Source organism: Tenrec ecaudatus, chromosome 8, assembly GCF_050624435.1.
Source record: "Tenrec ecaudatus isolate mTenEca1 chromosome 8, mTenEca1.hap1, whole genome shotgun sequence".
NCBI classification, from domain to species: Eukaryota; Metazoa; Chordata; class Mammalia; order Afrosoricida; family Tenrecidae; genus Tenrec; species Tenrec ecaudatus.
Window position 1 is genome coordinate 25,530,481 of NC_134537.1, and position 13,459 is coordinate 25,543,939.

General features: G+C 44.4%; 1 protein-coding gene across 5 annotated transcripts in view; it reads left to right on the forward strand.

The window, feature by feature from the left end:
* The first annotated feature begins 507 nt into the window (after nucleotides 1-507).
* YEATS2 (YEATS domain containing 2) overlaps nucleotides 508-13,459 on the forward strand; it is a 92,066-nt gene continuing 79,114 nt past the window's right edge. For 4 of the 5 annotated variants that reach the window (XM_075556111.1, XM_075556114.1, XM_075556113.1 and 1 more), the window contains exon 1: nucleotides 508-670. The gene's annotated coding sequence lies outside the window, so the exon portion shown is untranslated. Of the gene's footprint in view, nucleotides 671-3,276; nucleotides 3,426-13,459 lie in introns of all 5 variants that reach the window. The other variant, XM_075556112.1, reaches the window with a different exon arrangement.

The window sequence follows — 13,459 nt, forward strand, 5'->3', positions numbered from 1 at the left end:
TAGGAGATTTTCCAAGATACCAGAGGTTGGGTAGAGAGCTAACAGGGGTGTGGGCTAGCATAGTACAGGGACAAGGGGGCGGTTTGGCTGGGCTTAGGAAATGATTGGGGGAGGGGTGGAATATGGACCTAGTGGATTCTCATTCATAGGTTGCTCTTCGGGAGAAAGATGAACTAGCTTTCACCCGTGAACTTGAGAGCCTTGGAAACCCCGTGTGGCAGTTCTACTCAGTTCTACAAGGCCGCTCGCTATGAGCTGGAACCGACTCAACGACAACAGGTTTCGTTATTGTTATTTGCATCCCATAGCAGCTAGCATAGAGGTCCCAGCCTCAACTCCATTCCGGGATTGGCTCAGGCCCAGGCCCCGCCCACTGCCCGGCGAGCTCCGCCCACGGGGCCGCGCGCGCTGCCGCCCCATCCCTGCGCGCGCGCGCGTCTCGCTCCGCCCCCATCCCTGCGCGCGCGCGCCTCGCTCCGCCCCTGCTGCTGACGCGAGGGGCGGGGCGGCCCGGGCGGGCTCGGACGAGCCGTGTGCTTCCGCGGGCTCCGGGGTCGCTGGGGCCTCGTGGCACGGCCGCTCCGCTGGGCTCCGCCGCCTTCCCTCAGCCCCCTTGTGCCCTCTCGCGGCGCCCGGCGGCGTGTGGTTCAGCCGGACACCCTGAGGAAGGGTGAGTGTTGGCGCGAGCGGGATGGGGCCGGCCGGGCGCGCGCCCCGCTCTCCGGGGCTTTGTCTGGGCGGGGGCGGCGCGGGCACGTGCGCCCCTCCCCCACGCCGGGAGGCCGCGCTCCGCGGTCCCCCCGGAGCCTGAGGAGGGCGGGGAGCGGGTGGCTGCGGCGGGGAGCGGGTTCCGAGCGGGAGGCTGGGTGCAGGGTGAGTGTGGATGTCGGGGTGGCTTAGACGTGGGAAGCCGGAATCTGGGGTGTGTGGAGGGAGGGATCCTTTGCTAGGGCGGTCGGAGCTCTCCGAGGGGATCCCGGGTAACGAGCTTCAGGAATCCCGCGTTCGGGATGTTGGGCTTGGCCCGCCTGCTGATGGGATTGGAGGCAAGATCTGGCCCCGGCAAGTTGTAGGTTTACCTACCTGGACCTGGGATCTCCCTCCAACCTGTCGCCATCCCGTCTGTCCCCACCCCCGATGCAGGATTTAGAAAGGTGGGCGCAGGTCCCAGGGCTAGTGCCAGAGACGTGAGCGACAGTAGAGTTAAAAAGCTTGGCAAAGCGAATCCTTGGAAAAAACCTGGGCTGGTTTTTGGTTAAATTGCAGAAGACAGGTTTATAACACCCCCCCCTCCCCTTCTCTCATCTCTATTTTAAATGTAAGTATCAGAAAATAGGTGGAAATATCACCAAAACCCCCCATGACCCTGACCCCTCCATTCTTACAGTTTTGATGTGTGTCTGATGGGATCTTCATTTATACACATTTCTTGTGTTACAGTTAGAGTTTTATTCCCCTTTTCATAAACATGGAAGAAGGCACTGTCATGGGACCGTTTTTGGCAATATAGATTTTTTAGTAAACAAATATCACGTCTTAGTCATAGACAAACGTTTTTTAAAAGGCAAGAAAAAATAATTGTAGTATTAAGGTCCAAAGGTACTGTATTTCTTTGATGTGTATACTTTCTTCAAAGATAGAGGCAGATGATGCCCTGATGAGGCTGTTTTTTTGTGGGAAACCTCTGAAGGTTTGTTTTCCCATAAAAGTCGTGTCATCTGACTGCTATGTGGAGGAAGAGGGTGACCATTGGGGTGTTCTTTGCCGGGGCTTTGATCAGGTTGGTGGCAGTGGAGCTGAAGAGACACATAGGTCGAATGAACAAGGCTAGGCTTGGTAATGGTTTGCTGTGGAACATGAGGGAGGGAGGAATCAAGGATGCCTTTGCGTTTAATTGGTTTTGAGCAACTAAATCGATGGTGATTCCATTTACGGAGACGGAGAGGAGTGAGGAGGAAGGCATTTGAAGTGGGAAAAGTAAAGAGCTCGACTTCGGACATGTTACATTTGAAGTGCACGATAGTCATCAAGTCTCTATGTTGAGGCATTTGGATGTCCGGCTCTGGCACTTAAGGAAGACAGGGTTGGAAATAAAATTAAACTTCGGGAGTTATCATTATATAGGTGATCAGATACTCCATCTTTGAGAGATCTGGTAGAGGAGGGGAGTCTGGGGGCAGTGGTAGATTTGTTGCCTTTCATGCAGGAGATGCAGGGCTCGTGCACAGTCATCACCTGTCTGTCAGTGCATGCATGCATGCTTCCGTGGTGTTAAGCATATTTCAGTAGTGCTTCCTGACAAAGTGGGCTGGGAAGAAAGTCTTGGAGATCTACTTCTGAACATCGACCAGTGAACACCCACTGGATCGCAGTGGCCCTGTCCACGCTGGTCATGGAGATGGGTGTGGGACCAGCCAGGGTTCAGTTCTGTTGGCAAGGTAGCTAACTACAGAGGAAGAAGATGAGACCAGCCAGTCAAGTAGGCGGGGAAAAAAAAGAATAGACTCATATGAGAGGGCTTCAGGAAGTTTGTGGGAAAATAGAATTAAAAGATGATGGGATTTTTCTACAAACTTCTTTGGAAACCCCCTAGTGTTACTGAAGCCAAGAGATGAGGTTCTGGAAGGTAAAATTGGTCCTCTTTCTGGTGCTGGTGAGGGCGTGTAGTTAGATGGTCAGTTGTATTTGGCAGCATGAAGGTTATTACTAACCAGCGTTCTAGAACTGGAAGGTGGGAGCCAGATTAGAATAAACTAAATAGATGTAAGTAAAGACAGTCAGTGAAAATTAGGGGGGGAAAATGTGCTCTTCAAGACACTTGGTTTCCATCTGTCTCAAATGGAATTTGATAGATTATAAAATGGTTTCTTGTTTTAATGGTTTACTTCTTGCCCACTAGTATTCTAGAGGAACTGTGGTGGCTAGTGGTTACAAGACGGGCTGTGATCTGCATGGTCTACTTTTCGAAACCAAGGGAGAAAGATGGGGCTTTCTGCTTGCGTGTACGGTTAGAGTCTCAGAACCTCACAGGGTCTGTTCCACCCTGCCCTATAGGGTGCTAGGCGTCACCATCGACTCAATAGCAGTTTGGTTGGTATGCTGGAAGATTTGTTTCTAATTTATGACCAGTTAAAACTTGTGTTTCCTGTCCCCTGTCCAATTTTTGGTGAGTGTTTGTCATTCTCTCGTTGATGGTTGGTGCACTGTAGGTATCATACATAGCTTGATATCAAGCTTGCAGGATTCCCTTACCTCCACCCCCTTTGTTTTCCATAGGAGGCCTGGTGGTGTAGTGGCACACTGATCCTCATGGTCAGGAGTTCGAAACCACCAGCAGCTCTGAAGGAGAAAAATTGGGCTTTCTATTTCTGTAAACAGTCTTGGAAACCCACAGGGGCCTCTGAATCAGCATTGAGTCCATGGCAGTGGGTTTGGTTTTGTTTTGTTTTCCATACCTTTTAAAATTCCTGCATGTTACTTCAGCACTGGCAGTACCAGTGCAGTGGGTGCATGCAGTGTGACATGGCCCGTGTTCGGTTTGTTCGTGATGAAGCATAGAGGGAGAGGAGAATGGAGGTTGCCTTGAAGATCTTGATTACTGTTCACATATGATGGCACCATCCTGCCTGGCAGTAGTGTTTCTCTCATCTAGAATGAGATTGGGGCAGCCTTTTCTGCCAAGGGCAGTTTAGATATTTATAACCACATTCAGGGGCCATACAAAATTACCAGATTAAAAAATTAGCCTGCCATATTTGGTCAGACACTTAAGTCAGCCCTGATGTGATGCCTGGAAGCACTGGTGTGGGGCTGCAACTGCAAGATCATCCATTCGAACCCACCCGTCACTCCACAGGAGAAAGATGAGGCTTTGTTCTCCTGTAAAGAGTCACAGTCTCAGAAACCTCAGGGGAGATTCTACCCTTGAGTCCATGGTGCCATGAGTGTGCTTTCACTGAATGTCAGTGAGTGATCTGAGGGCTGGATTGCTTCTCTTGTGATGTTAGCTGGTGTGGATTTCGGAGGCAGGTGGTCCCCACTCTTGGGCTAGGGTCTTAGTAATATTTGCTCTCTTCTCTTTCAACATAGATTTCTATTCCCATCTTCATTGCCACTTCCTTCAGCCATTCCATCTCCCTGCCTTAAATCCTGGCCCCTTTACATCTGTTTTCCACATGGCCACAGAATGGTGGGTGGGGGTCAGTGCATTTTTCTCTCTCAGAAACCAAAGCTTAGAAAGCAGATTGCTTGTCTAATATCTGTTCTGTGCAAGTTCAAGAAACATGTTTCCAAAGGCTGGTTGAGTTGGAATTTAATTTGATTCTTGAAGGATAAATATATTTCAGTAAGCAGAGAGAAAGAGAGGTGAAATATGAACCCATTGGGGGGTAATTGTGAAGTGTTCAGGCATGTGAACTTTCATGACTACAGACAGAGAGGTAGAAGAACTAGTTCCCCTAGCCAAGGATCATTTGTTCTGCTTCTCTGAAGAGAGCCAAGGATGTGTGTGGGTGGGTCGATGGTGGTAACAAAGGTTGAAAGTGAGAGATCGTAAATGAGGGAACCAGGTTCTAGCTTTATAATATTCTTACAAAGAGTTGTGGATACACCATTATGTGTTTTTAAAATCACTTTAATATATTGGAGAGTACAAGGGGTACTCCCCCAAGCCCCAAAACACTCCTCTGGGCAGAGCTTTTGTAGTTTGCACTTTTCCTGCTAGGTGAGCAAGAATGGAATGGCAGACTTGACAAATGTATTAAGTGTAATGGAGAGTACTTTGACGCTGATAAGGGTGTTTTGTAAAAAACTGTAAATACATAGATTTTTTTAAAATTCTGTGTTTTTTTTGGGGGGGGTACCGTGTATGTGTGTGCTTCTAAATTAAGATATAATTCATCTCACATAAGACCCACCATTTTAAAGTGTATAATTCAGTGGGTTTTAGTACATGCACCGTGTTGTGCCATTGTTAATGCTCTTGAATTTCAGAACATCTCCATCACCTTCAAAAGAAATGAGATTCTGTATCGGGCTGCTAAGCACACAGTGTGCAGTTAGAAGCCACCTGCTGCTCCAAGGGAGAAAGGGGAGGTGCTCTGCTCCCTTAAAGAGTTGCTCTACAGCCTTGGGAACCCACAGGGCATTCCACCCTCTAGGGGATTGCTATGCATGGGAATTGACTATAGAGAGCAGTGAGTGATCCTATTAGCAACCAGTTTCAGGTCTCCCCCCCCCCCCCCCATTTTCTCACAACTACATACATACTTTGTCTCTCTGGATTTATCGAGACATTCAATAAAAATGAAGTTAAACGATGCTTGATATTTATTTGGGTCTGGCTTTTTCCCTGTGGCATGATGTGTTCAGCGTCATCTGTGGTAGCAGGAATAAGTACTTCATCCCCTTTTATGACTGAACACCGGTGGACATTTAGGTGGTTTCTTTTGCTATTATGAATAATAATGCTACCATGAACATTTGTGTGCATGTTTTTATGTGAATGTTTTCATTCTATTTTCTTGCATATATATACCTGATAGAGAAATATACCGAGGTTGTATGGTAATTCCTCAGTTTTTGGGGGGTTTTTTTTGGTTGTAGTAGATGCTTATTTTTCTTTTTAAAATCATTTTATTGGGGGCTCGTACAACTCTTATCACAATCCATACATGCATCCATGGTGCCAAGTACATTTGTACATTCGTTGTCCTCATCCTTCTCAAAACATTTGCTTTCAACCTGAGCCCTTGGTTGGCTTTTTAAGGAATGGCCAGCCTGTTTTCCCTGCAATTCTGCACCATCGTATAGTCTCACCAGCAGGGTATGAAGGTTCCCGTGAAGTATTGTCTACATTTTTTATGGACCATATTTAGTAGGTGTGTGTATTTGTAGTTTTTAAAACTTGCGGAAGTTTGGCATACAGTAAACTGCACGTACCTTGTTGTAGTTGGCCAATGTTGAGTTGGCTTCAACTCACTGGTGACCCTGAGTACCACAGAGTGAAACGTTGCCTGGCCCTGTGCCACATCACAACCGTTGGCATGGAGGAGTCCGATGTTGGCACCAGGGTGCATTTTGAAAATGTCTTCCAATGAAGGGGCTCACCTCACAGCACCATATTAGACAGTATTCTGCTGTCAGCCATACGGTTTTCTTTTTTTTTTCTTTTTTTTAGCCATACGGTTTTCATTGACAAATTTGGTGAAATAGATTGCCAGGCCTTTCTTCCTGGTCTTAGTCCGAAAGCTCTGCTGAAATCTGTACGCCATTTAGGATCCTGCTGGTGTTCGAATTACCAGTGGCATATCTTCCAGCATCATAGCAATATGCAAGTAGGACAGACTGACAGGTGAGTGGTGGCACATATGTAGTGAGCTTTGAATGGCCTGTGACCCTTCAGAGTAAGTACACCCATCATCCCTAAAAGTTCTCGCGTGCCCCTTTGTATTCCTTCTCTTCCTCGTTGTTCCCCCATCACCGGGGCAACCACTGATCAGCTCTCTCTCTCTAGACTGATTTGCATTTTTTGTAAATGGAATCATGTAGCAGTATATAGTTTTGTAGTCGACTTTCACTGAACACCATTATTTTGAGATTCATCTGGGTTGCTCCTGTGTCAGTGGTTTATTCCTTTTTCCTGGTGAATAGTATTTGAGTTGAGTTGTTCATTCCATTAGTGGACATTAGGGTGTTTTCCATTTTCACCATTACACTCAAAGCGGTGTGGGGAACATTAGTATTCATGTGTTTGGACACCACGAGGGGTACCCCCCACAAAAACAGAATTTTTAAAGCTATATATTTAAATACTTTTATAAAACAACTATATCACCTTCAAAGTACTCTCCATTACACTCAATACATATGTCAAATCTGCGATTCCATTCTTGGAAATATTTTCAAATTTATCTGTTGGGATGGCTGACAGCACCACCCTTGTTTTTTCTTCACCTCCTCTGCATCGACAAATCTCTGTCCTTTCAATGTCCCCCTGCATTTGTGGAAACAAAAATGAAGTCTCATGGAGTGAGGTCAGTGGGGCAAGAGAGGCATGCTGTTTTTATGATGCATACTAATATTGACAAATATCGATACACAAAAATTTTTGTTTGTTTATAAGAAAGATTTTTTGTTGTTTTATATACTAGAGCTATCAAGTGCAATCGAATATTGAGCAAACATCCCAACCTAATCCAGATCAAGTCCATAAGTTTGATATTTGTCCTATGTCAGATACCAATCTATAAATTCCTCTTCAGATTCATGCAACACATTCAGTGATGCTGAATGCAGGAAGATAACAGGCAAATGGGTGGGAAGTCTTGGTCAGATACCAATCTATAAATTCCTCTTCAGATTCATGCAACACATGCAATGATGCTGAATGCAGGAAGATAACAGGCAAGTGGGTGGGAAGTCTTGTGTATCCAGTGGCAGTGGAAGCATCTCAGTGCTGGTCACATGGCTCCTTCGGCGCAAGGGTTCTAGCGTAGCTCCATGTGTCGTCTCAACAGGAATGTCTCACTGGGAATGTGCCTGCATCCCAGCTATTTTATCTCCTTAGTGCCTCCAAATGAGGTATTCAAGCTGTGACCTGATTGACTGGCTAAACTACATCCCTTCACTCTTAAGTCTCAAATTGACAACAGATTATGTAATTACCACAATTATCTCTTAGTTCTATTGTTCTACGAACTTTTTGGACACCACTGTAAATTGTATTTTCACTGTTGCTAATTTCTAATGTTATTTTTGTTTTAATTTTCTCTTTGAGCCATGAGTTCTTTAAAAGACTTTTATTTTCATCTCATTGTTTAGCGTTTCTTGCTAATTTTAAGTTAATTTTATTGGGCTAAAAGACGATGGCCTCTAATAGTTACATACTTTGTAATTCCGACTTTCTTCTTGTTCTGATTTTAATTCTTTTATAGCTATTTCAGGTGGATTATTCTCTGTTGGGTTCAGAGTTGTGTCTTAAATCGACATGTTAATTTCAGCATTTATTGTATATATGTTATTTGTATCTTGATATTTTAAATTTTGGGCAGAGGAATATTGAGATTCTACTGTAATTGTGATTTTCTTAAATTCTCCTTGTATTCCAGGTAGCAGGTGTGTGTGTGTATGTGTGTGTGTGTGTCTATGTGTGTGTGTGTAATCCTGGTAGATAATTTCTAACCAAAAGGTTGGCAGTTTGAACCTACTAGCCGCTCCACAGGAGAACAACGAGGTGGTGGGCTTCTATAAGATTTGCAGCCTCAGATACTCTCTGGAGCAGTTCTCTGCTGTCCTGTAAGGTCTCTGAGTTGGAATTGACTTGACAGCAGTGAGTTTGCTTTTGGTTTTCTGTTGTTGAGTTTATGACTTATCTTTGAGGTTGTACCTTTTAGTAGTAAAATGTTCTTTATCATACCAGTGTTTTTTTCCTTGATTATCTGCCCAATGTACCATGCCTAATATCTTTTTGTTTGCATGTGTATATTAGCATATATCTCTCTTTAAGTGTTTTAACTCTAGTGGCTCTCAAGACACAGCAGTATTAGCATATAGATTTGTAAGCATTGTGCAAAGGCTGATGAAAACTGTGTCAGCTAGTAAGTTATATGACCTGTGGGTATTTATATTTTAGCATGTATTTTAATTATCCCTTTGTTTACTCAGGTAATTACCTATTGAGCACTTCCAGCCACTTTAGAAGAGAGGGAAGGTAGGAAGGGGTATTATGACTAGGGTGATCAGAGATGTTCTGTGGTAAGGTAGACAGTGAAGCTGAGATTGGTTAAGCTAGCCTGAGGAAGGGGTTATAAATCCAACAGCCCTAGGGAAAGAGTATGAACATCAGCGTGTCTGGATCTTAGTGATCAAGGACAGTGCCCGTGAAGTCTAAAGTAGGCCATGGGAAGAGGGGTGCGTTGATTGTGTTATGGGAAGCCATTGGAAGGTTTGGGGCAGAGGATATGATCTGATAAATATACACAGATTATAAGTGTACACTTGGATGGGTTTTGAAGATCACATGCATCCATGCAGCCCATGCCAAAATGATAAATCTGACTTGAGTGGTTAAAACCTTGAACATTTGATCTCCCTTTTGATACACTTTGAGCATGACCTGGTTTGTAATATTTTCTGGGATTTTGTTTTTTCCAAATCGGGGTTTATCTCTGATGTATTTTTGTTATTGTTGGTAGTGTTCTTAACTCTGTGTTAAGTATTTTTCTGTGTTTTTTGGTATTTGAAACCCAGACTGGGTATAACAAAAGAGATCATTAGAATGAGGGTTCTTGGTTGGTACAGCAGGGAGGGTCGTGGTGGTGGTGGTGTTGGGGAGTTAATACAAGGAGCACAAGAAGGAAAAAAAATGATTGTGGGAGTGATTATACCACACTGCTTGACCTCCCCTCGTAAATGATTGTGGGAGTGATTATACCACACTGAACTGTCGAATGGCATGATGTGTGGATGGTTTAACACCAACAACAAAATTATCAAGTGACAGTCATGTTTCATGGGGAAGCCAATACCATAGTGATAGTTGAACTTTATCGGTCGTATTTCATACACTTGGGAATAAGCCAACCTTCTCATAATTTCATCAGCTAATATAACGGTTCTCAACCTGTGGGTTGCATCTCCTTTATGGGTGGAATGACCCTTTCACAAGAGTCACCTAAGACCATCAGAAAACATATATTTCCCATGGTCTTAGGAACCGAGACACTGCTACTCTATCGTGTCCAGGTGGGGGGTCTGCACACATGCAGATTGGCTGATCTGGTGAGAAAGAAGCTATCTTAACCTTCTCACTGACTGTTGGCTTTTTACGCATACTGCTGCAAAATGTAGTAATGTAGTTTACTGTTATATTAAGACCGTTACCCATGCTGCACCATGCTTCAAGACAGAATTTCATTTATTTGTAATTAGGAATAAATATTTCACATATATAATTACATACTGTTTTGTGATTAATCACTATGCTTTAATTATGTTCAATTTGTAACAATGAAAATGCATCCTGGGTATCAGATATTTACATGACGATTCATAACAGTAGGAAAATTACAGTTATGAAGTAGCAACGAAAATAATTTTACGTTTGGGGATCACCACAACATGAACTGTATGAAAGGGCTGCGGCCTTAGGAAGATTGAGAACCGCTGATCTAATAGACTCAAAACAACCACTTTATGTCGAAAACAAAATCTAACATCTCGGGACGAGGTCTTTTCCCAGTCTTCACCTCATTCTCCCAACTCCCTAGAACTTTCTCGTCTTTTTCACCATAGATGAATTTGATGGTTGGGGAAGTTCATGTATATAGAATCTTGCCGCGTGTACTTTTGCTTATCACACCCAATGATTTTGAAGCACACGCCTGTCGTTGCTTTGTGGTGCTGTGAATTTACCTAGCATGGCTCTCCTAATTGTAGTCTAGCTTATTAAGTTTCCCCGAAAGACCAGATGAGGTGCTAGTGGCTTATAGGCTTCGATAGCTTGTTAAGAGTGTAGTATTGGAACTCGTGGTGGTGGTGGGTAGGACCCCAGTAAGGGGTTGCTCAGTTTTCCTGTGAGGCTTAAAGTGAACCTTCCCAGAAGCAGGAAGGGAGCAATCAGGAGAGGAGAGCTGTGAGTGGAGCACACATCCTTTGGTCCCTTTACATGAAGCCTTGTCTCCCCAAGAAACGGCGTTGTGTCCCCAAAGTGATGGCAGGAAGTGATGTAGGGGAGAGCGGCGGCAGCAGAACCAGGAGACAAGGGCATGCTGGCCTTCCTGGCCCATAGCTGGGAAGCTGAGTGTCTTCAGGCAGAAGGCTTGCTGGTGGAATGGGCCCCTCTGGGTACTTGTGGTGGAAATAGGTTTGCTAACCCATGGAGCCTCTGGGACTGTTGAAAAGTAGGCTGGAGAGCAGAGGTGTGTCTGACCTCCCCTCGTAAGAATCTGTCATTTTTGAGTCCCTGATTTCAGACTTTTTCTCTCCCCGTCTCAAAAATGAAGATGTTATTTGCAGGACTCAGAATTCTAGGACTGGGTTTAAGGAGTTCTAGGCCTTGTTCCAAGGAGCCCTGGTGGTGTCGTCGTCGTCACACATTGGGCTGCCGACCGTAAAGCCAGCAGTTTGAAACAATGGCCCCTCTACGGGAGAAAGATGGGGATTCTGTGGAGTTACAATCTTGGAAACCCACAGGGGCAGTTCTGTCCTGCCCTGCAGTTCTGGGTTTAGGCCTTGTTCTTGGTGGTGCAACGGTGTGTGTTCCAACTGCAACCTGGAACTTGGTGGTTGGACCCTGCCTTGCAGCGCCATGGAAGAAAGCCCTGCCCTTCAGCTTCTACAAAGATTACAGCCAAGGAAACCTCTGGGGTGTTGCCACTGTCACTCGGGTCCCTGGGAAGCCAGAATCGACTGGATAGAAAGATTTGGGTGCTATGTCTTGTTTAGGTCTTCTCAAACTTGAAAAGTAAGACTTTTGAAAGACGATTTCCAGTGATCATGTGCTATGTGAAAATTTTAATTGTACAATATTTCTTTTTCAAATTATTTTCTCTTCGGTTTAGGTTCAAAAAAGCAGCATTGAACGATTTTGTTTTGTTTTTTAATCATTTTATTGGGGGCTCTTACAGCTCTTATAACATTCCATACATCAGTTATTTCAAGCATATTTGTACATTTGTTGCCATCATCATTTCCAAAACACTTTCTGCTTGAGCCCTTGGTAAAAGCTCCTCTTTATTCTCCTCCCTCCACCACCTTTCCACCCTTGTGAATCCTTGATCAATTATATATTATTATTCTTTCATATCTTACACTGTCCGTTGTCTCCTTTCACCTACATTTCTGTTACTCATTCCCTTGGAGGTTGGGGCTGCTAGATATCTAACCTGGTGATGGGTTCCCCTGTTCTCTCCATTCCCCCTCCCAAGTGACTGTCAGAAGAGACTTTGAAACTCACTCTTAATCTTAGAGTAGCTAAAGCAAATGGAAGAGTAGAGTCAGAGTTGAGTAGAGGATTTCAAAGGGCAGCTCCAGAAGACAGCCAAATACTGTAATGAATGTGCAAAGACCTAGAATTAGAAAACCAAAAGGGAAGAACACACTCAGTATGTCTGAAACTGAACTCAAGAAAAATTCAAAGCCTCAAGTCGTAATCTTTCAAGATCCTATGGGCAGAATATTGAGTGATGCTGGAAGTATCAAGAGAAGATGGAAAGAATACAGAGTACATGTACCAAAAAGAACTAGTCCACAGCCCTCCATTTTAGGAGGTGGCATATGAGCAAGATCCAGTGGTGCTGAAGGAAGAAGTTCAAGTGGCACTGAATGCATTAGCCAAAGACAAGGCTCTGGGAACTGATGGGATACTAATCGAAATATTTTAGCAAGCTGATGAAGCACTGGAAGCACTCACTTGTCTATGCCAAGAAATTGAAAGATAGCCACCTGACCAACTGGGATAGTTACATAATCTGGTGTCAACTTGAGAGTATTAAGAGTGAAGGGGTGGAGTTTATCCTGTCAATCAGGTCGCAGCTTGATGACCTCATTTGGAGGCACTACGGAGATAGATAGCTCACTGGAGGCCAGATACACTCCCTCCTTGTGAGACTTTCCTGTTGATAAGCTCCATGGAGCTATGCTGATGGCAGCCAGAGCCTTGGAGCTAGAGGAGCCACATAAAGGCTCATGCCAGCGCTAAGGTGCTTCCTCTACTACTGGCCTGTGATCTTCCTGCACCCTGTGTCATAGTATGTGTTGTGTGAGTCTGAAAGGAATTTATAGACTGGTATTGGCCATGTGGGCTAATTTCGGACTTATGGGCTTGATCTGAACTGGGCTGGGATGTCTTAATATCCAATTCTTTTATGTAAAGCTCTCATACACATATGAGTCTCTATAGACTTGTTTCTCTAGTCAACCTGGACTAACACCAATTTAGTGGAAGTGATCCATATTTTTGCTTATTCCAAAGAATGGTGACTCAACAGAATGTTCACATTATAGAAAATGTCATTGCTATTGGAGACAGGAAAGCACAGTTTTGCTGAAGGTCATCAATGCTTGCAGTAGTACATTTACAAGAAACTGCCAGAAGTTCCGGCCATGAAGAGAACATGGAACAAGGAATATCATTGCTGATGTCAGATGGATCTTGGCTGAAAGCAGAGAATACCAGAAAGATGCTTACTTGTACCTCACTAGCTATGCCAAGGCGTCTGACTGTGGACCATAATAAACTGTGGGTAACCTTGAAAAGAATAGAAATTCCAGGACACTTCATTGTGCTCATTCGGAATAAGTACATGAATCAAGAGGCAGTTGTACCAACCGAATGAGGGAATGCTGAATGTTTTTAAATCTGGAAAGGTGTGTGTCAGGGTTGTGTCCTCTCACCATACTGGTTCAAAACTTATGCTGAGCAAATCATCAGAGAATCTGGCTTAAATAAAGAATATGG